We start from the raw sequence: 23,288 nt of genomic DNA on the forward strand, positions 1-23,288 counted from the left end.
TTGGGGGGGGGGGGGGGGGGGGGGGGGAGGGGTGTGAAGGACTGTTTTAGTGCGGCTGTGGCGTGTGAGCCTCATGTGCGACAATCACGGATCCGACGAATCCGACACCGTTTTGCATGGAATTGGTTGTGATCCACTTGGCGAAGGTGCTAGCCCATTTAAAGTAGCTGAATCGGTGCAGCTGTTGCGCCGTTTTTCTTGTCATTAAACACCACTGTTTCCACGCCGGCATCAACACTTAGTGTCAGAAACGGAGAATCTAGCCCCACATATTTGACTTTGGCCCCTTGTTCTAGATTCCCTCATCAGAGGAAAAATCCTCACACCAGCTACCCCAACAAGTCCCCTCAGAATCTTAAGTGTTCCAATAAGATCATCTTTTATTCTTCTAAACACATTTCCTACACGCCCAACCTGCTCAACATTTCCTTATAAAGCTGCCTCATCCCAGAAATCAGCCGATTCAACCTTGCTTCCAGTGCAGGTAAGGGGATCAAAATTGTACATAATACGCTACGTGCAGCTTCACAAATACCCTGTACGGATACATAGATACATAAGAGCAGGAGGAGGCCTTTTGGCCCTTCGAGCCTGCTTTGCCATTCATCACAATCATGGCTGATCATCCAACTCAATAGCCTAATCCTGCTTTCTCCCATTTTGATCCCATTCTCCCCAAGTGCTATATCCAACCGCCTCTTGAATATATTCAAAGTTTTAGCATCAACTACTTCCTGTGGTAATGAATTCTGCCCTGTTTGAATTTTGTCCTTGGTTTCTCCACCTATTACTTTTCTTCTTCACTTTTCTACCTTTTGCTTTTGTCCTTGCTTCCTCTATCTCTAACTCCTTGCTTAGGTTTCCATCCCCCTGGCATTTTAGTTTAAACCCTCCCCAAATTGCTCAAGTAAATAGCCCCCTAGGACATCAGTTCCAGTCCTGCCCAGGTGTAACCCATCCAGTTTGCACAGGTTCCACCTCCCATTCCCTTCCTGCCTGCGGAGCCTGCGCCTGCGGAGCCTGCGCCTGCGGTGTGACCAACTCTCTATACGTGCTATCCACGATGCTCTCCGACTCGTGGATGCTCCACAGTGTCTCCAGCCGCCGCTCCAGCTCTGAAACTCGAGCTTCCAGGAGCTGTAACTGGAGACACTTCCTGCACACATGCTGACCCTGGGGACTGGAACTGTCCCCAGCCTGCACCATGGAGCAAGAGGAGCAATCCTGCCATGAATTATTCCTTTAAATTAAAACTTTGAAATTAAACTTTAGAAAGATGTTTTTGTGTCAGATTAAATCCAATCCCGTATACTACTTAATTAGATTTTTAAAAAACTGAGTATTTATCAACCCAAAATAATTATTTAAGTCAAATTTTAAAAATTAAAAAATAGTAATTCAAATCAATTTAAAAATAGTAATCAAAACTAGTATTTAAATCAGTAACTCCAGATATCCAAATTTAGCCCAGTCTGCCTTTCAGCCAATCAGGTCACAGTCTCGTGTGACGTCACTTTACCGTGTTTTTTAAAATTTTGAACAAACAGCTGTCTTACCCGACAGCGCTCTTTACTGAAGTCTCGCCCTCTCTCTCTCTCCGCGCTCTTTACTGCAGTCTCGCCCTCTCTCTCTCTCCGCGCTCTTTACTGAAGTCTCGCCCTCTCACTCTCCGCACTCTTTACTGAAATTTCGCTCTCTCTCTCTCCGCGCTCTTTACTGAAGTCTCGCCCTCTCTCTCTCTCCGCGCTCTTTACTGAAGTCTCGCCCTCTCTCTCTCTCCGCGCTCTTTACTGAACTCTCGCTCTCTCCCTCTCCGCGCTCTTTACTCAAGTCTCGCTCTCTCACTCTCCGCACTCTTTACTGAAGTCTCGCCCTCTCACTCTCCGCGCTCTTTACTGAAGTCTCGCTCTCTCTCTCTCGCTCCGTGCTCTTTACTGAAGTCTCGCTCTCTCTCTCTCTCCGCGCTCTTTACTGAAGTCTCGCTCTCTCTCTCTCCGCGCTCTTTACTGTAGTCTCGCTCTCTCTCTCTCCGCGCTCTTTACTGAAGTCTCGCTCTCTCTCTCCGCGCTCTTTACTGAAGTCTCGCTCTCTCTCTCTCCACGCTCTTTACTGAAGTCTCGCCCTCTCTTTCTCTCCGCGCTCTTTACTGACGTCTCGCTCTCTCTCTCTCTGCGCTCTTTACTGAAGTCTCGCTCTCTCTCTCCGCGCTCTTTACTGAAGTCTCGCCTCTCTCTCTCTGCGCTCTTTACTGAAGTCTCGCCCTCTTTCTCTCCGCGCTCTTTACTGAAGTCTTGCTCTCTCTCTCTCCGCGCTCTTTACTGAAGTCTCGCTCTCTCTCTCTCCGCGCTCTTTACTGAAGCCTCGCCCACTCTCTCCGCGCTCTTTACTGAAGTCTCGCCCTCTCTCTCCGCGCTCTTTACTGAAGTCTCGCCCTCTCTCTCCGCGCTCTTTACTGAACTCTCGCTCTCTCTCTCTCCGCGCTCTTTACTGAAGTCTCGCCCTCTCTCTCCGCGCTCTTTACTGTAGTCTCGCCCTCTCTCTCTGCCGGTGCTCATTACTGAAGTCTCGCTCTCTCTCTCTCCGCACTCTTTACTGAAGTCTCGCTCTCTCTCTCTCCGCGCTCTTTACTGAAGTCTCGCCGTCTCTCTCTCTCTCCGCGCTCCTTACTGTAGTCTCGCCCTCTCTCTCTCTCCGCGCTCTTTACTGAAGTCTTGCTCTCTCCCTCTCTCTCTTCGCGCTCTTTACTGAAGTCTCGCCCTCTCTCTCCGCGCTCTTTACTGAAGTCTCGCCCTCTCTCTCCGTGCTCTTTACTGAAGTCTCGCCCTCTCTCTCCGCGCTCTTTACTGAAGTCTCGCCCTCTCTCTGCGCTCTTTACTGAAGTCCCAACCTCTCTCCCCGTGCTCTTTACTGATGTCTCGCCTTCTCTCTCCGCGCTTTTTACTGAAGTCCCGCCCTCTCTCTCTGCGCTCTTTACTGAAATTTTGCTCTCTTTCTCCGCGCTCTTTACTGAAGTCTCGCCCTCCTCTCTCTCTCCGCGCACTTTACTGTAGTCTCGCCCTCTCTCTCTCCGCGCTCTTTACTGAAGTCTCGCTCTCTCTCCGCGCTCTTTACTGAAGTTCCCCCCCTCTCTCTCCGTGCTCTTTATTGAACTCTCGCTCTCTCACGCGTTCTTTACTGAAGTCTCGCCCTCTCTCTACGCGCTCTTTATTGAACTCTTGCTCTCTCACGCGCTCTTTACTGAAGTCTCGCCCTCTCCGCGCACTTGACTGAACTCTCGCTCTCTCTCTCCGTGCTCTTTAATGAAGTCTCGCCCGCTCTCTCCGCGCTCTGTACTGAAGTCTCGCCCTCTCTCTCCACGCTCTTTACTGAAGTCTTGCCCTCTCTCTCCGTGCTCTGTACTGAAGTCTCGCCCTCTCTCGCACCGCGCTCTTTACTGAAGTCTCGCCCTCTACCTGCGCTCTTTAGTGAAGCCTTGCTCCCTCTCTCCGTGCACTTTACTGAACTCTCGCTCTCTCTCTCTGCGCTCTTTAGTGAAGTCTTGCTCTCTCTCTCCGTGCACTTTACTGAACTCTCGCTCTCTCTCTCCGCGCTCTTTACTGAAGTCTCGCTCTCTCTCTCTCCGCGCTCTTTACTGAAGCCTCGCCCTCTCTCTCCGCGCTCTTTACTGAAGTCTCGCCCTCTCTCTCCGCTCTCTTTACTGAAGTCTCGCCCTCTCTCTCCGCGCTCTTTACTGAACTCTCGCTCTCTCTCTCTCCGCGCTCTTTACTGAAGTCTCGCCCTCTCTCTCCGCGCTCTTTACTGTAGTCTCGCCCTCTCTCTCTGCCGGTGCTCATTACTGAAGTCTCGCTCTCTCTCTCTCCGCACTCTTTACTGAAGTCTCGCTCTCTCTCTCTCCGCGCTCTTTACTGAAGTCTCGCCGTCTCTCTCTCTCTCCGCGCTCCTTACTGTAGTCTCGCCCTCTCTCTCTCTCCGCGCTCTTTACTGAAGTCTCGCTCTCTCCCTCTCTCTCTTCGCGCTCTTTACTGAAGTCTCGCCCTCTCTCTCCGCGCTCTTTACTGAAGTCTCGCCCTCTCTCTCCGTGCTCTTTACTGAAGTCTCGCCCTCTCTCTCCGCGCTCTTTACTGAAGTCTCGCCCTCTCTCTGCGCTCTTTACTAAAGTCCCACCCTCTCTCCCCGTGCTCTTTACTGATGTCTCGCCTTCTCTCTCCGCGCTTTTTACTGAAGTCCCGCCCTCTCTCTCTGCGCTCTTTACTGAAATTTTGCTCTCTCTCTCCGCGCTCTTTACTGAAGTCTCGCCCTCCTCTCTCTCTCCGCGCACTTTACTGTAGTCTCGCCCTCTCTCTCTCCGCGCTCTTTACTGAAGTCTCGCTCTCTCTCCGCGCTCTTTACTGAAGTTCCCCCCCTCTCTCTCCGTGCTCTTTATTGAACTCTCGCTCTCTCACGCGTTCTTTACTGAAGTCTCGCCCTCTCTCTACGCGCTCTTTATTGAACTCTTGCTCTCTCACGCGCTCTTTACTGAAGTCTCGCCCTCTCCGCGCACTTGACTGAACTCTCGCTCTCTCTCTCCGTGCTCTTTAATGAAGTCTCGCCCGCTCTCTCCGCGCTCTGTACTGAAGTCTCGCCCTCTCTCTCCACGCTCTTTACTGAAGTCTTGCCCTCTCTCTCCGTGCTCTGTACTGAAGTCTCGCCCTCTCTCGCACCGCGCTCTTTACTGAAGTCTCGCCCTCTACCTGCGCTCTTTAGTGAAGCCTTGCTCCCTCTCTCCGTGCACTTTACTGAACTCTCGCTCTCTCTCTCTGCGCTCATTAGTGAAGTCTTGCTCTCTCTCTCCGTGCACTTTACTGAACTCTCGCTCTCTCTCTCCGCGCTCTTTAATGAAGTCTCGCCCTCTCTCTCCGCGCTCCTTACTGAAGTCTCGCCCTCTCTCTCTGTGCTCTGTACTGAAGTCTCGCCCTCTCTCTCCGCGCTTTTTACTGAAGTCCCACCCTCTCTCTCCGTGCTCTGTACTGAAGTCTCGGCCTCTCTCTCCGCGCTCCTTACTGAAGTCTCGCCCTCTCTCTCCACGCTCTTTACTGAAGTCTCGCCCTCTCTCTCGGCGCTCTGAAGTCTCGCCCTCTCTCTCCGCCCCCTGTACTGAAGTCTCGCCCTCTCTCTCCACACTCTTTACTGAAGTCTTGCCCTCTCTCTTCGCCCCCTGTACTGAAGTCTCGCCCTCTCTCTCCACGCTCTTTACTGAACTCTCGCTCTCTCGCTCCGCGCTCTGAAGTCTCGCCCTCTCTCTCCGCGCTCTGAAGTCTCGCCCTCTCTCTCCGCGCTCTAAAGGTCTGTCCCTCTCTCTCCGCCCCCTGTACTGAAGTCTCGCCCTCTCTCTCCACGCTCTTTACTGAACTCTCGCTCTCTCGCTCCGAGCTCTGAAGTCTCGCCCTCTCTCTCCGCGCTCTGAAGTCTCGCCCTCTCTCTCCGCCCGCTGTACTGAAGTCTCGCCCTCTCTCTCCACACTCTTTACTGAAGTCTCGCCCTCTCTCTCCGCCCCCTGTACTGAAGTCTCGCCCTCTCTCTCCACACTCTTTACTGAAGTCTTGCCCTCTCTCTCCGCCCCTGTACTGAAGTCTCGCCCTCTCTCTCCACGCTCTTTACTGAACTCTCGCTCTCTCGCTCCGCGCTCTGAAGTCTCGCCCTCTCTCTCCGCGCTCTGAAGTCTCGCCCTCTCTCTCCGCGCTCTAAAGTCTTGCCCTCTCTCTCCGCCCCCTGTACTGAAGTCTCGCCCTCTCTCTCCACGCTCTTTACTGAACTCTCGCTCTCTCGCTCCGAGCTCTGAAGTCTCGCCCTCTCTCTCCGCGCTCTGAAGTCTCGCCCTCTCTCTCCGCCCGCTGTACTGAAGTCTCGCCCTCTCTCTCCACACTCTTTACTGAAGTCTTGCCCTCTCTCTCCGCCCCCTACTGAAGTCTCGACCTCTCTCTCCACGCTCTTTACTGAACTCTCGCTCTCTCGCTCCGCGCTCTGAAGTCTCGCCCTCTCTCTCCGCGCTCTGAAGTCTCGCCCTTGCAATAAAGGGCAACTCTCCATTTGTCTTCCTAATTGCTTGCTATACTTCCATGCTAACTTTCTGTTATACATGTACAAGGATACCTCGATTCTTCTGTACCACCACTTTCTGCAGTCTCTCCCTATATAAATAATATTCTGGTTCTCTATTCCTCCTGCCAAAGAGTACAATCTCCAAATACACCCTTACTGGTTGACCTTTATCCACCCTGCTTGTTATTTCCTAAATTCACTAATATATTTGTCACTCACGATTTCCTTTTCACTAAACCATGATTGTCTGCTTGATTGTAGTATTATCATTTTCTAAATGTCCTGCGATTGCCTCCTTAATAACGCACTCCAGCATTTTCCCATAGGTGTTGCACTAACTGCCTCACAGTTTCCAGCTTTGTGCCTCCCTTCGCTCTTGAATAGAAGTGTTACATTTGTGGGTTTTCCAATCGCTAAGTCATTTCCAGAAGCTAGTGAATTTTCGAAGATTACAATCTACGCACCACTATCTTTTCTGTAACTTCCCTCATGGAGGCCATCAGGTCCACGAGCTTTGTCAGCCTTCAGTGCCATTAGTTTCCTGAGCACTTTCTTTTCTCACGACAGTGATAGTTTTAAATTCCTCCCTCCCTTCTGACTCTTGATTTTCTACTGTCCTTTCGGTGCTTCCTGTGTCTTCTACTGTGAAGACTGATGGAAAATGCTTATTCAAAGGATAGAATTTTCAGTTCTGGTGATCCTGGGCAGCAGGGCATGTGAACATGCACGATCTACTTTTAAATATCCATTTACCGGATGTGGGCAGCACGGTAGCATTGTGGATAGCACAAATGCTTCACAGCTCCAGGGTCCCAGGTTCGATTCCCGGCTTGGGTCACTGTCTGTGCGGAGTCTGCACATCCTCCCCGTGTGTGCGTGGGTTTCCTCCGGGTGCTCCAGTTTCCTCCCACACTTCAAAGATGTGTCAGCTGAGTGGATTGGCCATGATAAATTGCCCTTAGTGTCCAAAATTGCCCTTAGTGTTGGGTGGGGTTACTGGGTTATGGGGACCTTGGGTATGGTACTGTTCCAGGAGCCGGTGCAGACTCGATGGGCTGAATGGCCTCCTTCTGCACTGTAAATTCTATGATAATCTATAATCTATGATGTGGGAATTGCTTGATAGCATTTATTGCCCATCCCTAATTGCCCTTGAGAAGACGGTGGCGAGCTGCTTTCTTGAACCGCTGCAGTCCATGTGGTGCAGGTACACCCACTGCGCTGTTAGGGAGGGATTTCCAGGATTTTGGCCCAGTGACAGTGAAGGAATGGCATTATATTTCCACAAGTCCCGAAAGACGTGCTGTTAGGGAATTTGGACATTCTGAATTCCCCCTCAGTGTACCCGAGCAGGCGTCGGAGTGTGACGACGAGGGGATTTTCACAGTAACTTCATTGCAGTGTTAATGGAAACCTACTTGTGACAATAATAAGGATTATTATTATGATTATATTTCCAAGTCAGAATGATGAGTGCCTTAGAGGGGAACTTCCAGGTGCTGGTGTTCCCAAGTATCTGCTGCCCTTATGGTAGCGGCCGTGGGTTTCGAAGGTGCTGTTTAAGGAGCCTTGGTGAGTTCCTGCAGGGCATCTTGTGGACTGTACACATGGCTGCTACTGTGTGTTGGTGGTGGAGGGATTGAATGTTTACTGTGGTTGATGGGGTGCCAATTAAACAGGGCTGCTTTGTCCTGAATGATGTTGAGCTTGTTGGAGCTGCACTCATCCAGGCAAGTGAACAGTTTTCCACCAGACCCGTGACCAGTGTCTTGCAGATGGTGGGCTGGCTTTGGGGCTCAGGATATAAATTATTCCCCACAGGATTTCTAGTCTCTGACTTCTTTTCATAGCCGCAGTATTTATATGGCTAGTCTAGTTGTGCTTCTGGTCAATAGTAATCCCCAGGATGTTGATAGTAGGGAATTCAATGATCGTAATGCCATTCAATGTCAAGGGCGGTGCTTAGATTCTCTCTTGTTGCAGATGGTCATTGCTTGGCACTTCTGTGGCACAATTGTCTACTCGCCGCTTGTCAGCCAAGCCTGGATATTGTCCAGGTCTTGCTGCATTCAGACATGTGCTGCTTCCGTTGCGAATGGTGCTGAACATTTTGCAATCATCAACCTATATCCAAATTTCTGAACGCATGATGAAAGGCAGGTCATTGATGGCGCGGCTGAAGCTAATTGGGCCCTGAGGAACTTTTTAAAAAATATATATTTTTATCAGGTTTTAAACTTCATACAAATGACGCGAGAAACACATTTTCAATGCAAAACAGGCACAGTATAGAACAAGAATTATTGCAAACACAAGAACCACAGAACATTTTTCTAATAATAAAAACAAAACAAAGAAAAAGCAAATAACTTAAACTCTATCCTTAACAGCTGACGGTGTCTAGATCTTGGAAAAAGGAGATAAATGGTTGCCATTTCAGATAGAATCTCTCAACAGAACCCCTGATGATAAATTTAATTTTCTCCAAACGCAAGAAGGACATGAGTTCCCTCACCAGTCAGAGGTACTAGGCGGAGCGGGAGAACTCCTACCGAGCAGTATCTACCTCTGGGCTATCAGTGAGGCAAAGGCGATAATGTCCGCCTCTACCCCAGGGTGAATTTCGGAGAGACCGAAACCCTAAATCTGGCTATCAGTGGGCACTAATCAGAGAATATTGGACATAGGGCGGGATTCTCCGGCCGTGTTCACCCGAACGACTGGAGATTCCCGCCCGATGTCAATTGATTTTTCCATTGTTGACATCTCGGCCATGACGTTCTTTCAGCGGGCTGGGCGGAAGAATCCAGCACATAGTGTTAGAAAAAGAAAGCCCAGAAGCTGACAAGTATGGGGCAGGACAAAAACATATGTGTGCGATCTGCTAGGGCAAGCAAGATGAGGTGACATCTGTTCTTAACATTCGGGAAAAACCCGATCATCCTGGCCTTGGCCAAGTGTGTCCTCTGCAACACTTCGAACTGAATTAGGCTCAACCGGGCACATGAGGACATGGAAGTTGACCCTGTATCTTTCTCCAAACCTCGCTTGTAAGTGTAGGCCCCAGTTCACTCTCCCATTTCACCCTCACCCTGTTAAGTGGGGAGGGATCGGATGAGAGAATGTGCCGTATACGTTTGAGATAGACCCCCTGCCTGGCTGAGCCAAGGGAAGAATCCTCTCCGGGAAGGTGGAAAGTGGAGCCAAAGGAAGAGAAGGGAAAGCCGAACGGGTGACGTCATAAACTTGACTGGAGTGAAAAAGACTAAGTTGGGTAGCTGAGATCTGTCCGCTAATTCTCTAAAGCTGGCAAAGGCACAAGGCTGGTTTAGCTCAGTGGGCTAGACAGCTGGTTTGTAACACAGAACAAGGCCAGCAGCGCGGGTTCAATTCCCTTACCAGCTTAACTGAACAGGCGCTGGAATGTGGCGACTAGGGGCTTTTCACAATAACTTCATACTTGTGACAATAAGTTGGGGAGGTCCAAGCCCCCTGTCTGTCTTTCCCTCTAGAGTCGAACGCTGGGAATTGTGAGATTCTTGCCATCCCAAATAAAGGTGGATCAATTTATTAACCTTGATAAAAAAGGATTTGGGCAGGAAAATGGGGAGGCTTCAAAAGAAACAGAAAGATCTAGGGAGTATATTCATTCTTATTGTTTGAATCCTGTCAGCCAAAGATAAAGGAAGGTTGTTCCATCTCTACAGGTCTGTTCCAACAATGTTGATCAGGCTGGAATAACTCATTCTGTGGAGTGAGACCCAATTGTAGGTCACCCTGATCCCAACGAATGAAAACGTATGCTGGAGAGATGAAAGGGTAACGTGCTTAAATGGGCTAGTCTCCCAGGGGGGGTTGACTCGAAAATACTCACTTTTACCGAGATTACATTTATAGCCAGAGAAGGAATCAAAAGTATCAAGTGTCTTTATTATGACACTGATGGAGGGAATTTGGTCTGTAATTATAAAAGTAGGACATCCACCCTGTCCCAATTAATACCTCTCCATTGATTGGAAGTTCTCAAGGTTATATAGAGAGGCTCTATTGCCAGGGAAAATATGAGTGGAGAGAATGGGCAGCCCTGCTTAGTGCCCCTATTCAAAGGGAAATAGTCTGAATATAAAGTATTTGTGTGAATATTGGCAGCAAGGTAGGAGCATTGTATAGCAAATGGATCCATGCCACAAATCTTCGGCCAAATCCAAATCTGCCAAGAATCTCAAACAATTGGTCCCATTCTACCCTTTAAATTCTTTATCTGCGTCTAAAGATTCTACCACCTGCGGCTTGGTTGCAGGGGAGGGAGAAAGTATGACATTCAAAAGGCGACATATATTAGTCAATAACTGTTGGCCCTTTACGAAACCTGTGTGGTCCTCTGAAATTATGCTTGGTAGGCAAGGATCCAACTGGAAAGCCAGAACCTTAGTGAGCAGCTCACCATCTGTGTTTAAGAGAGAGCCGCATTCGGTCGGGTCCTTGTCCCGCTTAAGAAGCAAGGAAATAGAGGCTTAAGTAAGGGTTGGATGCAATGAAATGGATAAGGAGTTGTTGAACATATCTTTTTTTTTTAATTTTAGAGTATCCAATAATGTTTTCCAATTAAGGGGCAATTTAGCGTGGCCAATCCACCTACTCTGCACATTTTTGGGTTGTGGGGGCGAAACCCACGCAGACACGGGGAGAATGTGCAAACTCCACACGGACAGTGACCCAGAGCCGGGATCGAACCTGGGACCTCAGCGCCGTGAGGCAGCTGTGCTAACCACTAGGCCACCGTGCTGCCCTTTGTTGAACATATCTAACGGCAAATGTGTAAGTTGTTCCGAGAATTTCTTCTGAAACTTGATCAGAACATCCGGGCCAAAGGCTTTACCAGCCTGCATAAGACCAATGGATTTTATCTGGGTGGCCGTAATTGGGCCCGGTTGCATAAATTGAATTTCACAGGTCTGGTGAACAAGGTTAAGTCCGATCCAGTGAGTGAGTAGTGAGTAGGACACAGACAGACAGCTCTCATGTAACATCTAGTATAAAATCTGGAGAGAGAACGAACTTACTCGATAAAGCATTTACTTCAACTGGAAGACTACGAGCTTTATTCAGACATAAGAAATAATATATAGTACCAGGACTGGCTTCAGAATGCTTACTAGACAGATTACACAAGATACAGACAAAGAAAGATCAAAAAGAGAAGAAAACTCGTACCGGACATTCGACGTGGGGAGACTTCGCTGATTCGATGGAACTCGTTGGAACTCCACAGCAGCTGGAAACAATCGGTAATTTAAGTTATAACTGGAAAATCTTTAAACAAATGTTCAAAATATATATCGTAGCTAATGATTTGAGTGCGGCCTCTGAAGAAACAAAAATAGCACTGCTACTAGCAGTACATCGAGCTGGAGAGATCTATAGCTCCTTTACTTACTTGGAAGGTGAAGACAGAACTAAATTGAAAGTGATACTCGAAAAATTTGAAGATCACTGTAACACGTGTAACTATGCTGCTTTAAAACATTCAATGCTCAGAGACCAAATTGTACAGGGAATGAGTAATGCTAAACTCAAACAATTATTGTTAAAACAGAAAGGTTTAACGCTGAAAATCGTGATTGAAAAGTGCAAATCGCAAGAAAAAAAATCAATAATCAGTACCTTGAGTTTTCACAAACAAAGAACGCTCTACACAAGGCTGAGAAACTTAAAATGGAGTCTCAGCATTCAAACCAGCTTCCTCATCGTGACACTGCTGATTCAAAATTGTTCGCACGTGCGCACATCAACAAAAGATGCAAACCCGCAAAATTCCGGTTCAGGGTAATTCTGCATCAAAGGCATAAATATATTTTTTCCATTTACAGCAAAAATGATTGTTGATACATTGGATGATAGCAACCTGCCAAATAGCCAAGAAGAAAACAACGCCACACAGAGAGTACTGACCAACTTCGTTGAGAGAGCACAGATCGACTCCACAGAGAGAACACTGCATGACTCCACACAGAGAACGATGAAAGACTCCACAGAGAGAGCGACGCATGCCTCCACAGAGAGCTCGTTGACAGACTCCAGAATGGAAGCAATTAAACATTCCAGAGCATTAACCATGCATGAAGAACACTATGAAGGTCTATCCACCTCATTCGAACGACAAAAGAAGACTATGAAAGTCTACCCAGCTCATTTAATCAACAAGAAGACAATAAATGTCTACCCGTTGTATGTGAGAATAGTGCCAATGTGATCACAATCAGCATACACGATGTAATCACAGCGAGACTGATAGATCTCAGCTCGTCTGTACAGAATCACTTAACAATCAAAGTAAAACTACTCTAAGGTCTAGTGAGACCGCATCAATTAAGACCTCATCCACTCTTGACAACCCACAAGAAACTGAAATCCTGATGACATTGACTCCAGAAGAGGAGCACCAAGAGATCAACAATGAAACTAATCAAGCAGAAATGACTCCAGAAGAGCAGCACCAAGGAATCAAAGAGGCATCACATCAACCACAAATGACTGATGTCACCAGGATCAATGCATCATCAGATTATTCTCACAATCCTCAAGTCAAAATGCTCAGTGAAACATCAGATACCACAGGGGCTGGTTTAGCTCACTCAGCTAAGTCGCTGGCTTTGAAAGCAGACCAAGCAGGCCAGCAGCACGGTTCGATTCCCGTACCAGCCTCCCCGGACAGGCGCCGGAATGTGGCGACTAGGGGCTTTTCACAGTAACTTCATTGAAGCCTACTCGTGACAATAAGCGATTTTCATTTCATTTTCATTTTTTTCAAAGGACACTGAGACCAATAACTTTGAGAATGACTCAAATTATCCACACGGAACAGTTGTTGAGCGCAACAAGAACAACAACAAAAATTACAAGAACAACAAAAACTACAAGATCAACAACAAAAACAACAACAGGAAGCACAACAAAGACAACAACACAAAGAACAAGCACAACAAAAACAACAAGAACAACAACAAAAACAACAACGCGAAGCATATTGAAGACAACAGCAGAAACAACAAGCACGACAAAAACAAGAACAACATCAAAAACAGAAACAACAAGCACAACCAAAATAACAAGAACAACAATGAAAACAACAAAGACTGAAATGACAGAAATAACAAAAACAACAACAATGAAACAACGACCTGTACAACATGTACATACATGCACATGAAGGACAATGTAACAGCACAGTTCAAAATAATGGCAAGAGTACAAACATCACATGGCATGACAACGAATCTCATAAATTCATATCTGCTCCACAACAAACAAGCAAACCAGTTTTCAAGGCAGATGCCATACAGAATCAATACCGCAAGCACAAGAAAAAGTCCAGGTCGGACAACAAAAATGATTCGACCATTCGAACACCTCATGATGACTTGTTGGTTACTTAAACACAAGAACACAGACGACGTTTGCAAAGAAATTACAATATCAACATCACCACCTCAACAACAGAAGAAGAAAGAAGCTCAACCAAAGAAATGTATAAAGTTTGGACTCATAATTGTTTTAATAATGATTGGACTCATATATATTAATTGGCTTTGTATAATTCTCAATATCATCACAACTTGTACATATCATCATTTATCTACCTGTTTTGTACAATTTTCCTTAAAACTATACAGAAAATATATAAAAACAAAAAGGGGGGGATGTAGTGATCTGCACATCTGCATGTATACAAGGGGTTAATGTAAATACACTACAACTAAGTAATCACTAGAGGGAGCACTAGAGAGGTATAAAATAGACGGACGGGATCCAGAATCTCACTCTTTATAGGAACGGCAGCTAGTGAGCAGGACACAGACAGATCTCATGTAACATCTAGTATAAGCTCTGGAGAGAGAACGAACTTACTCAATAAAGCATTTACTTCAACTGGAATACTACGAGCTTTATTCGGACACAAGAAATAATATAGTCAGTAGCTCAAACTGGATCTCCAAGTTTTGTCTGCTTGTATATAATCCCGGTGTGGGACGGAGTGAGTGCTGGTGATATACCTCTAAAAGGGAGTCTGCCAGCCTCTGTTAATTTCTTCATCTTTAGTACATGTGCGCTCAAAGAAATAACTTACTCCCCCTAAGGACGGCTGTAAGAGCCTCCCACATCGTAGAAGGGGAGATGGAGTCGGACCTATTTAGTTTAATGTAATCATCAATAGAGAGGGACTAGCGCTTGCAATTTTTTTCATCAGTCAGTAAAGTAGTGACCAATCTCCAGGGTGGACGTTGGGTGGGTCAGCCTCCAGCAACAGATCACAAAGTGTGGGATGTAGTCAGACATTAAGTTTGCCGTGTACTCAGCCGCCACCAACAATGGGAGGAGAGCCCCTATCCAGAATGAAAGAAATCAACGTGAGAGTACACTTGGTGAACATGAGAGAAAAAGGAGAAATCCTTGTTATTTGGATGCAAAAACAACCCCTCCCATCTGAGCCATGAAGGAAGACAAAGCCCTGGCCACCCCAACGGGACAAAAGATTTGGGTTTTGATCGATCCAATTTTGGGCCCTAGAACACAGTTCAGGTCGCTTCCTAAAATAAGATGGTGTGTGTCGAAGTTGGGGAGGGAAGACAACATAGTGTTGATGAAATTCCTATCATCCCAATTGTGGGCATAGACCTTGATTAGAACTATTGGGGTGTTCAATAGTGAGCCGCAGACGATTATATATCGACCGTTTGAGTCATCCACAATCTGGGATGAGGAGAATTGGACGCTTTTATTGATTAAAATCGCCGTGCTCCTGGTCCTGCTATTAAAACTAGGATGGAAAACCTGCTCAACCCATCTTTTGTGCACCCTGGTCTGCTCTTTAATGCCTAAATGGGTTTCTTGCAAAAAAAACAGTATCAGAATCTGGGCTCTTAAGATGAACAAATTCTCTTGATTGTTTTACAGGACCATTCAAACCCATGATGTCCCAGGCAATCAGTCAGATTGGAGATCTCCCGCCATCTGGTAAACCGGAGTCAGCCATTGCCAAGGGGGGATGTTAAACAAAGATTTCAAATGAAGACAAAGCAAGAAGATCAATCCAAGATGGCCACCGAGCCAAGTCAGGCGACTCGACAATGAGAGATCAGCAGACACCGTCGGCAAACTCATACTGAAACTAAAACCCACCCCAACCCCCCCTGCCCCTTCCCAAACACACCATTGCAGTCAAGCATAACCACACCGAAAAGCAAATGGAATGGTGGCTTAACCTTGCAATTACAGCATGAGTAGGATCTTCAGAGAAAGGCTTGGGTCGAAGTGAATGGTGGGCCCTATCTAATTCTGGGGTGGATGGAAATACGTTCTCACCCACCACTTTGTGGAACAGATCTGACAAATGCTTCGTAGGAATGCTGTCTTTAATTAAAAACAAATACCTACCTTTTCACTGGCTATTTGGGAGTAGGCATCAGGCCTACTAGATCAGTCATTCAGGTCAAGCCCACAATTGAGAAAAATGTGCGGATTTAATGATACCTCACAGCTGTTAACACAGGGGGTGGCAGTGGTGTAGTGTTATTGTAACTGCGCTAGTAATCCAGAGACCCAGGGTAATGATCTGGGGACCTAGGTTCGAATCCCACCAGGGCAGATGGTGAATTTTGAATTAAATAAAAATCTGGAATTAAAACTCTCCTGATGGCCTTGTAACCATTGTTTAATGTTGTAAAAACCCCGCCTGGTTCACTAATGTCCTTTCGAGAAGAGAAATATGTCGTCCTTACCTGGCCTGGCCTACATGTCCACAGCAATGTCCACTTCAAGTCCACAGCAATGTGGTTGACTCTTAAATGCCCTCATGGATGGGCAATGACTGCTGGCCCAGCTAGCGGTGCCCACATCCCACGGACAAACTAAAAAAAAACACAGTCAATGCTCCATGGCAGACATTACTGTAAAAAGGGTCTCTTTCTGTACTGTATAATTCTATGATATGACATCTTATAATTCTATGCCTATCATCTAAATGCACATATATTATTTGTGGTTGTCATCATTTTAAAGAACTGGTGAAGGTCCCCGGACAAATGACGCATGACAAGTGCACTCAAGATGAATTGCAAATAGGGACATGATTCTTGATAGCTCCCAATTTGAATAGTATTTCGGTGGATCCAGGGAGAGGACAATGCAGACACAGTTTCTTATCATTAACAATTCAACAAAAGGCAAGAATAAAGATACTGATGGTTTCTTAATAATATGCACCTCATGTCTTGCTGGCAGGAGATGGAAGACAACAGATCAGGGTAATTCTGCATCAAAGGCATAAATATATTTTTTCCATTTACAGCAAAAATGATCTCAGCAGAAAAATCTGAAACATAACAGATATTACCAACTGAGCTATGATGATGAGAAAACCAATGGTATCTGTGTCGTTTCATAGTTTTTTGTACTGAACATGACAATAGAAGATATGAAAACACAACCCTACTCTGTTAGATATCAAGGTTAATATCGATGTTACAAATTTCTTTGCACGATAGCACAGTTGTTTGTACTGTTGCTTCACAGCTCTCGGGTCCCAGGTTTGATTCCCGGCTTGAGTCACTGTCTGTGCGGAGCCTGCACGTTCCGCGTGTGTTTCCCCCGGGTGCTCCGGTTTCCTCCCACAAGTCCTGAAAGACGTGCTTGTTAGGGGATTGCACATTCTGAATTCTCCCTCTGTGTACCCGAACAGTGTGGCGACTAGGGGATTTTCACAGTAACTTCATTGCAGTGTTAATGTAAGCCTACTTGTGACACTAATAAAGATTATTATTATTATATAATCACGAATAGGATCCAAACTTGTGCAGGGAGATCCCATTGGATTTTGAATCCAATGACTTAACCACTCAGCCACTGTAACCTATATCGACTTGTTTGGTCAGGGCTGAACATCCAATAAGTGCCCTTGTTATATGTTTGCTGTTACCGCAAAGTAAAAGTAGAGGCGCTAAGTTTGTTTAAATACAGTGCTGAGTTGCCCAATTTTGGACAAGGAGGTGTGAAGTAAGGCCCTTTCTAGGGTAAACTCCACGTCCCCCTGTACACTGCTCAGCCTGATCCGGGTTATGGTGATGCATAAGGCTCATCTGATCAAGGCCAAGATGAGTGGTTTCTTTTCGGGAGTGGAGGACAAGTGTGAGCGTTGTTCTTGGGGGCCGGCTAACTACACTCATATGTTCTGGCTGCTCAGCTTTTGGGTCTCCTTCTTTAACAGCATGTCAGTATCTCTGAACATCGAACTGGAGCCTTGTCCTTTGGTGGTCATTTTCCGGGTATCGGACTCGTCGGTACTGCAGACGGGGATGAAGGCGGATGCCCTCACCTTTGGCCTTAACAATAGTGGTGAATTAGTGGTCATATTCCAAGATTCTATAGACTCTCAAACAGTCCGTAAAGATTGGGGGTAGCTAATGTAACCTCACTATTTAAAAAGTGAGGTCGTGAGGCAAGTAACAAAAACAGAAAATACGAAACAATCTCAGCAGGTCTGACAATGTCTGTGGAGAGAGAGAGAGAGAAGGGGGCTAACATTTGGATGACTCTTTGTCAAGTCGTTGACAAAGGTCAGGTCACCCCATATTTGGGGTGGGGGAGCACCCAGGCAATCTGGGCGTTGGGGGCTGCCGTGCGTGGGGCATGTGGTTGGGGCCAATTGGCAGTGCAGGGAGGGTTGCTGGCCTCTGGTCCTTGATAGCGGGATTCCCTGAGAATCCTTCGTATTCCACGAAGGGACAATTTGTTAACGTGGACAATCCACCAACCCTGAACATCTTTGGGTTGTGGGGGTGAGGCCCATGCAGACACGGGGAGAATGTGTTCACACGGACAGTAACCCATGGCCAGGATTGAACCCAGGTCCTCAACACCGTGAGGCAGCAGTGCTAATCACTGCGCTGCAGTGCCATCCCCAAATATTGTAATTAAGGGTCTATGGTCAGTCAAAAGTGTAAAATGACATCCATAAAGGTAATGGTGAAATCTTCATACCCCAAAAATGATGCTCAAAGCTTCTTTTACCAGCTGACCATATATCAACTCAGTGCTAGTTAATGTTCTAATAATAATCTTTATTATTGTCACAAGTAGGCTTACATTAACACAGCAATGAAGTTACTGTGAAAATCCCCGAGTCGCCACACTAGAGGCAAATGCTACTGGTTGTTACTTTCCAGGGACATTATGTGTGAGACAACTGCGCCATCCCATAGGCTGATGCTTCGCAAGCCAGCTGCAGCCTCAGCTTCAAACCTCTAAAAAGAATGTCATCTGGGCAACATTGCACACCAAATATCCCACTCAGAGTTTGATCCATGGATCTCTGAAAAAGATCAGGTGGCGAAGTTATCCCAAATGAAAGCCTTCGGTAATGAAAAGATCCTTACGTGTCACTTCAGTAAGCAATAATTGTGACTCACTGAAGATATGTTTGAGAAAGATCTATTTTGCTAAATGTTTGGCCTCCTGTGAGTCCAGGGAATAAATCCTCAGTAAGAGGTAGATGATAATGGTCAGCACATTCGGTTGATTGTGGTTTTAAGATCCCCACATATTCTTATGAAACCATCCCTCTTTAACACAGGAACGATTAGCGTTACCCAATCAGTCATGGTAATGGACTCAATGACTCCTGTCTCAATGAATCTCTCAAGTTCCTCCTCCACTTTTGGCAGGATGGCCTAGGATACGGTGCGTGGTTTAGGACACTTAGGCATATTGTCTGCCTTGATTTTGAGTTTCCCTTATCTCCAGACATGGATCCAAATGACTCTTAAATACCTTAGCATACTTGCTGTGAAGTGGTGGCAGATTGTTTGTAGAATCAATGAGTTGGTGACCCAGTTGAGCTTTATCTCTTCAATCATGAACTACCAAACAACGCTGGAAGGTTTCCTTGGACAACGTGGGGGGGGGGGGGGGGGGGGGGAGGCAACTCCATTTTTTGACCCTAAACCTCCACATTCACCTTGACGCATCCCTTCTATGGTACAACCTCTTCGGTGTATGTCCTCAGGACAACATCCGATGGTTGTAAAGGTAGATGTTTTAGTTTCTGATTGTATATTGTCTCAGTTATTAGTGATGCTGCAGCGTTTGTATTCACTTTCATCTTGATAATGTTTCAATTAAGTTTTGGATAAACCCAAAAGTGTTGTTCATTTCCTTTAACTGATAAGAGACCAACCTTGAATTCTTTAAGCTGCCTTGACACATTATCCCCCAGTGGGTCTTTAGTTCTGTCACTTAACTGATCAACCTGATCAGCAGATGTGGCTGTATTTTTGTTGGTACCCTTCTTATGTGCTGATGAAGGTTGGTGTGACCTACATGCCTTGGCGATGTGGCCTATTTTAATACAATTTTTGCAGTTATTGACCTTACTCAAACACTCTCCTACTGAATGTTCCACCTGAATAGAACGATGACGTGGAAGAATTTTCATGGACCTATTTCTAGCTGCTCCCTCTGATGAACGTTTGCACGGATTCCAATCAAAGAAGTCTCTTTTGCAGAAGTTCCATGGAAGTAGCGATTTCCACAGCAGATTTCAGGGTTAATGCACCTTCAGTCAACAGTTTTCCTTTGGTTGGCTTCATTTCTGAGATCACAGACCAATCTGTCACAAAGTCTATCATTGAGTGTTTGACCAAATTCATTGTACTTGGCTAATTTATCTTGTGTTGCGACGAATTGCGAAATGCTTTCCCCAATCCTCTTGCGCTTAACGATGGAAATGGAATCTTTCAGCTATTAGAAGTGGACATCCTCCCTGGTCGATCCGGGGATGTGCTTCCCCCTTTTCCTTGCTCCCCCCCTTCTCTTCTCCCTTTGTTGGCTTCAGCCGCCTTTTTTCCGTGGATGAGTTGGGGGGGTACCCCCCCTACCCCCATGTTGTCCCTTTTTGCCCGTCTCAGACTCTCTGCCCCCTTTGAACTTTTTTTAAAACTTGCCACAGACTCATTGATGATTTTCAGCCTGAGTGTCGATGATGGTTTTCTTAAGACCCCAAATCTCTGTTGATTATTGTCTATTGGCCGAATTTTCACTGATGGTATTCTCCGGTCCAAATCCTTGTCACTAGTTTTCCCTTCTGTTATATATTTGTTGTTGCTGCAAAGAGGAAAAGAAGTAGAGGTGCCATGCTTTAAGTTCATTAAAACATAGTGCAGGGTTTATTAAGAGATGCTGCTTCCACAGGGTAGGATGATGAACTCCCCCAAAAGCCTGCAAAACGCTCCATTGATGTCATTGTGTATCAAGTGACACTTCACCAGCAAATAGTGTTACTTGAATACTGAACAGCCCTGAAGCAGCCTGACTGAAGACAGGAATTCCAAGTGTAGCCCATATCCAATCGTGAAAATCCTCACACATCCAACTCAATTCAAGCAAAGTGGGGTCAAATAAAGATGTCTGTATTAGAGACCTATGTCATACAGCAACTGCTTCAAGGACACTCTGAATCTCTCCTTGAAGCATGGCAGCATTGACATTAATGACTGGGCGTAGCTTGTTACCAATCGTTCAGAATCACAACAACATGTCCATCAATCTGCATCACGCTTTGGGTTAACGTCCTAATGATGAGGCAGACCATCATCAGAGAAGGAAAGAAAAAGCAACAGACCTTTCACCCTAAGACCTCCTGGAATGTCCTGCCCATGTGACCTAAGAAATGCAGCCAAGGATTGGCCTGTTCAGCCACATGAAGGTCCATGAAAGAAACTTGTGACCCCAAGTAGACACTAACCTGGAATTTACACCCCTCCTCCTCTTCCACAGCTGTTTTTCCCACGGTGGATGTGGCAAGGGGTTGGTAGCTGGCAGGATCGTCTGGTCCTGCTGAAGTCTCTGGGCTTTTGTCTAGCTTGCGCTCCCCGTCGCTGGGTGATCCACCACTAGGGATCAACTTCAGTGGGGCTGGAAGATACCATTGGCAGGAGGGGCTGGAAAATCCCATCCCAATACGTTACCATCGACTGCCCACAATTCGAAGATGATGTGGGAAATTCTCCACATGTATCAGCTGCTTAACAATGAAAAGGCACCAAGCTGAACTAGAAAGAACAGGCTTTGATTTATATAGGACTTCTGAAAGTCCCAAGTGCTTTATAATGTAGTGAAGTGGAGCCACTATTGCAAACTGGGAAACACATGGAATAATCGCAGCAAGTTCCCCATTGTGATAATATTTTTAGTGATGTTGTTTGAGGGATAAATATTGGCCTTGAGACAAGAGAGGACTCCCCTGCTATACTTCAAAATAATGCTGCGGGATCTTTTATATTCACCTGAGGGGTCAGGCAAGGCCTTGGTTTAATATCTTATCATCTCGGCAGCACTCACTCCCTCATTAATGAGCTGAGGGTTCAATCTAGATTTAATGTTCAGGTCACTGACTGGGCCTGGAATGCACAAATCCTCTAATCCGGGAATTACAGTGTTATGGCTGATACTTATGAAGGCTGCACCTCAGCAGAAGAAGCCTTTGCTAACTTCTTGTGGTGGTATGATTTGCATAGCTGTCTGCTATTGGTGCAGAACACCGGCTTACCATTGGACTTGGTCGGTCATGTGCCTCTCGACCGATTGGTTGAGACCAGTCATGTGACGGCTCTCCGATTGTTCGAGAGGCTGAGTTAACCACGCCTCCGTACCGAGGTATAAATAGTCAGAACGCCCGGCGGTCGTCCATTTATTGTAGTCGACCGCAGGGCTAAGTTCTAGCTTATGAAAGCCTAACTTTTGTACAGCAACTCGTCTCACGTGCAATTGATGGCTCATCGCTTCTTTGCCCTCTCCCTCAGGCAAGGGACACTGAGTCCTAATTGTAGCACTCTCACTGCCCAATATCAGCCAATGCCGCACAGAACTTCCTGATGAGGGATGCTTGAAGGGTTAATAATCTGCTGAGATAACTCAGTGTTGGATCAGCTCTCGTCAAACCAGTTTTGCGCTAATTTACTCATCCATGTCGTGTTCTGTAATAGGAACTCCCAGTATATTATTTCCAGTGGCTGCCATTCAAACCTGAGACCAAAAACCACCATCTATATAACACTTTTACCATGGCAACACATCCCAAGGTGCTTCACAGGAATGTCATCAAACAAAGTTTGACACCCAGCAACAAACAGGATAGAAAAGGCCAAAAGCTTGGTCAAAGAGGGCAGGTTTAGCAGTATGTTAAAGGAAGAGACAGAGGTGACGAGGTTAGTGTGGTTTCGGAAGGTAATTCTAGAGCTTTGAATTTAGGCAGCTGAAGTATGGCTGCCTGTTTGGGTACACGGAGGGAGAATTCAGAATGTCCAAATAACCTAACAGCATGTCTTTCGGGACTTGTGGGAGGAAACCGGAGCACCCGGATCCAACTCACACAGCCAAGGGGAGAACGTGCAGACTCCGCACAGACAGTGACACAAGCCGGGAACCGAACCCGGGTCCCTGGTGCTGTGAAGCCACAATGCTAACCATTGTGCTACCGTGCCACACATGGACGCATAAAATGAAGGAATTGCTGGATCAGAAGCCTGTTTAAGGCAATGAGAACAGGGGTGAGACGTGAATACGGGCCGGGATTCTCGGAGCCCCTGCGTCGCAATCGCGCTCGGCGCAGGGATGGAGAATGGGGCGTCAGACCCGTGATCGGGTCCGATGCCTTCCCACGATTCTCTGGGGACCGGTGAATCGGCGCCAGTCACGCGCAGTCGACGCGGCACAGGTCGGGGGCCATTGAAAGAGGCCTCCGGGGCGATTCTCCGCTGACAACTGGCCGAGTTCCCACCGGCGTGGTTCACTCAGGTTCCATCCGGAGGGAGCTCGGAGTGGCAGCTGAGTACTCAGTCCGCGGCCGCCCTGGTGCGAGGCAGGGAGATCCGTCACCGGGGGGGGGGGGGGGGGGGGGGCCTCTAGGACGGCTAGGCCCACGATTGGGGGCCACTGATCGGCGGGCGCGCGCGATCTCGGGGGGGGGGGGGGGGGGAGGCTTTTTTGTCAGCGTCGGCCCAGGGTGTGGGTCTGCCATGTTGCGCAGGGCCACCGCAGCAGGCGGACGCCATGCGCATGTGCAGAACCGTGGCCGGAAGTGCAGGGCCTGTATCGGAAGCTGGAACTGCGAGGACTACTCCGGGGTCCAGCTGGCCCCCTTCAAAATGGAGAATCAC

General features: G+C 47.0%; 1 long non-coding RNA gene across 1 annotated transcript in view; it reads right to left on the minus strand.

Annotated features, from left to right (window-relative positions):
• Window positions 1-23,288, minus strand: part of LOC119970721 — a 50,584-nt gene that overhangs the window by 9,278 nt on the left and 18,018 nt on the right. The window contains exons 3-4 of the long non-coding RNA XR_005461666.1: window positions 15,858-15,986; window positions 11,293-11,353 (exon numbers count right to left, since the gene is read on the minus strand). This is a non-coding gene — a long non-coding RNA (uncharacterized LOC119970721). The remainder of the gene's footprint in view (window positions 1-11,292; window positions 11,354-15,857; window positions 15,987-23,288) is intronic.

Source organism: Scyliorhinus canicula, chromosome 8, assembly GCF_902713615.1.
Source record: "Scyliorhinus canicula chromosome 8, sScyCan1.1, whole genome shotgun sequence".
NCBI classification, from domain to species: Eukaryota; Metazoa; Chordata; class Chondrichthyes; order Carcharhiniformes; family Scyliorhinidae; genus Scyliorhinus; species Scyliorhinus canicula.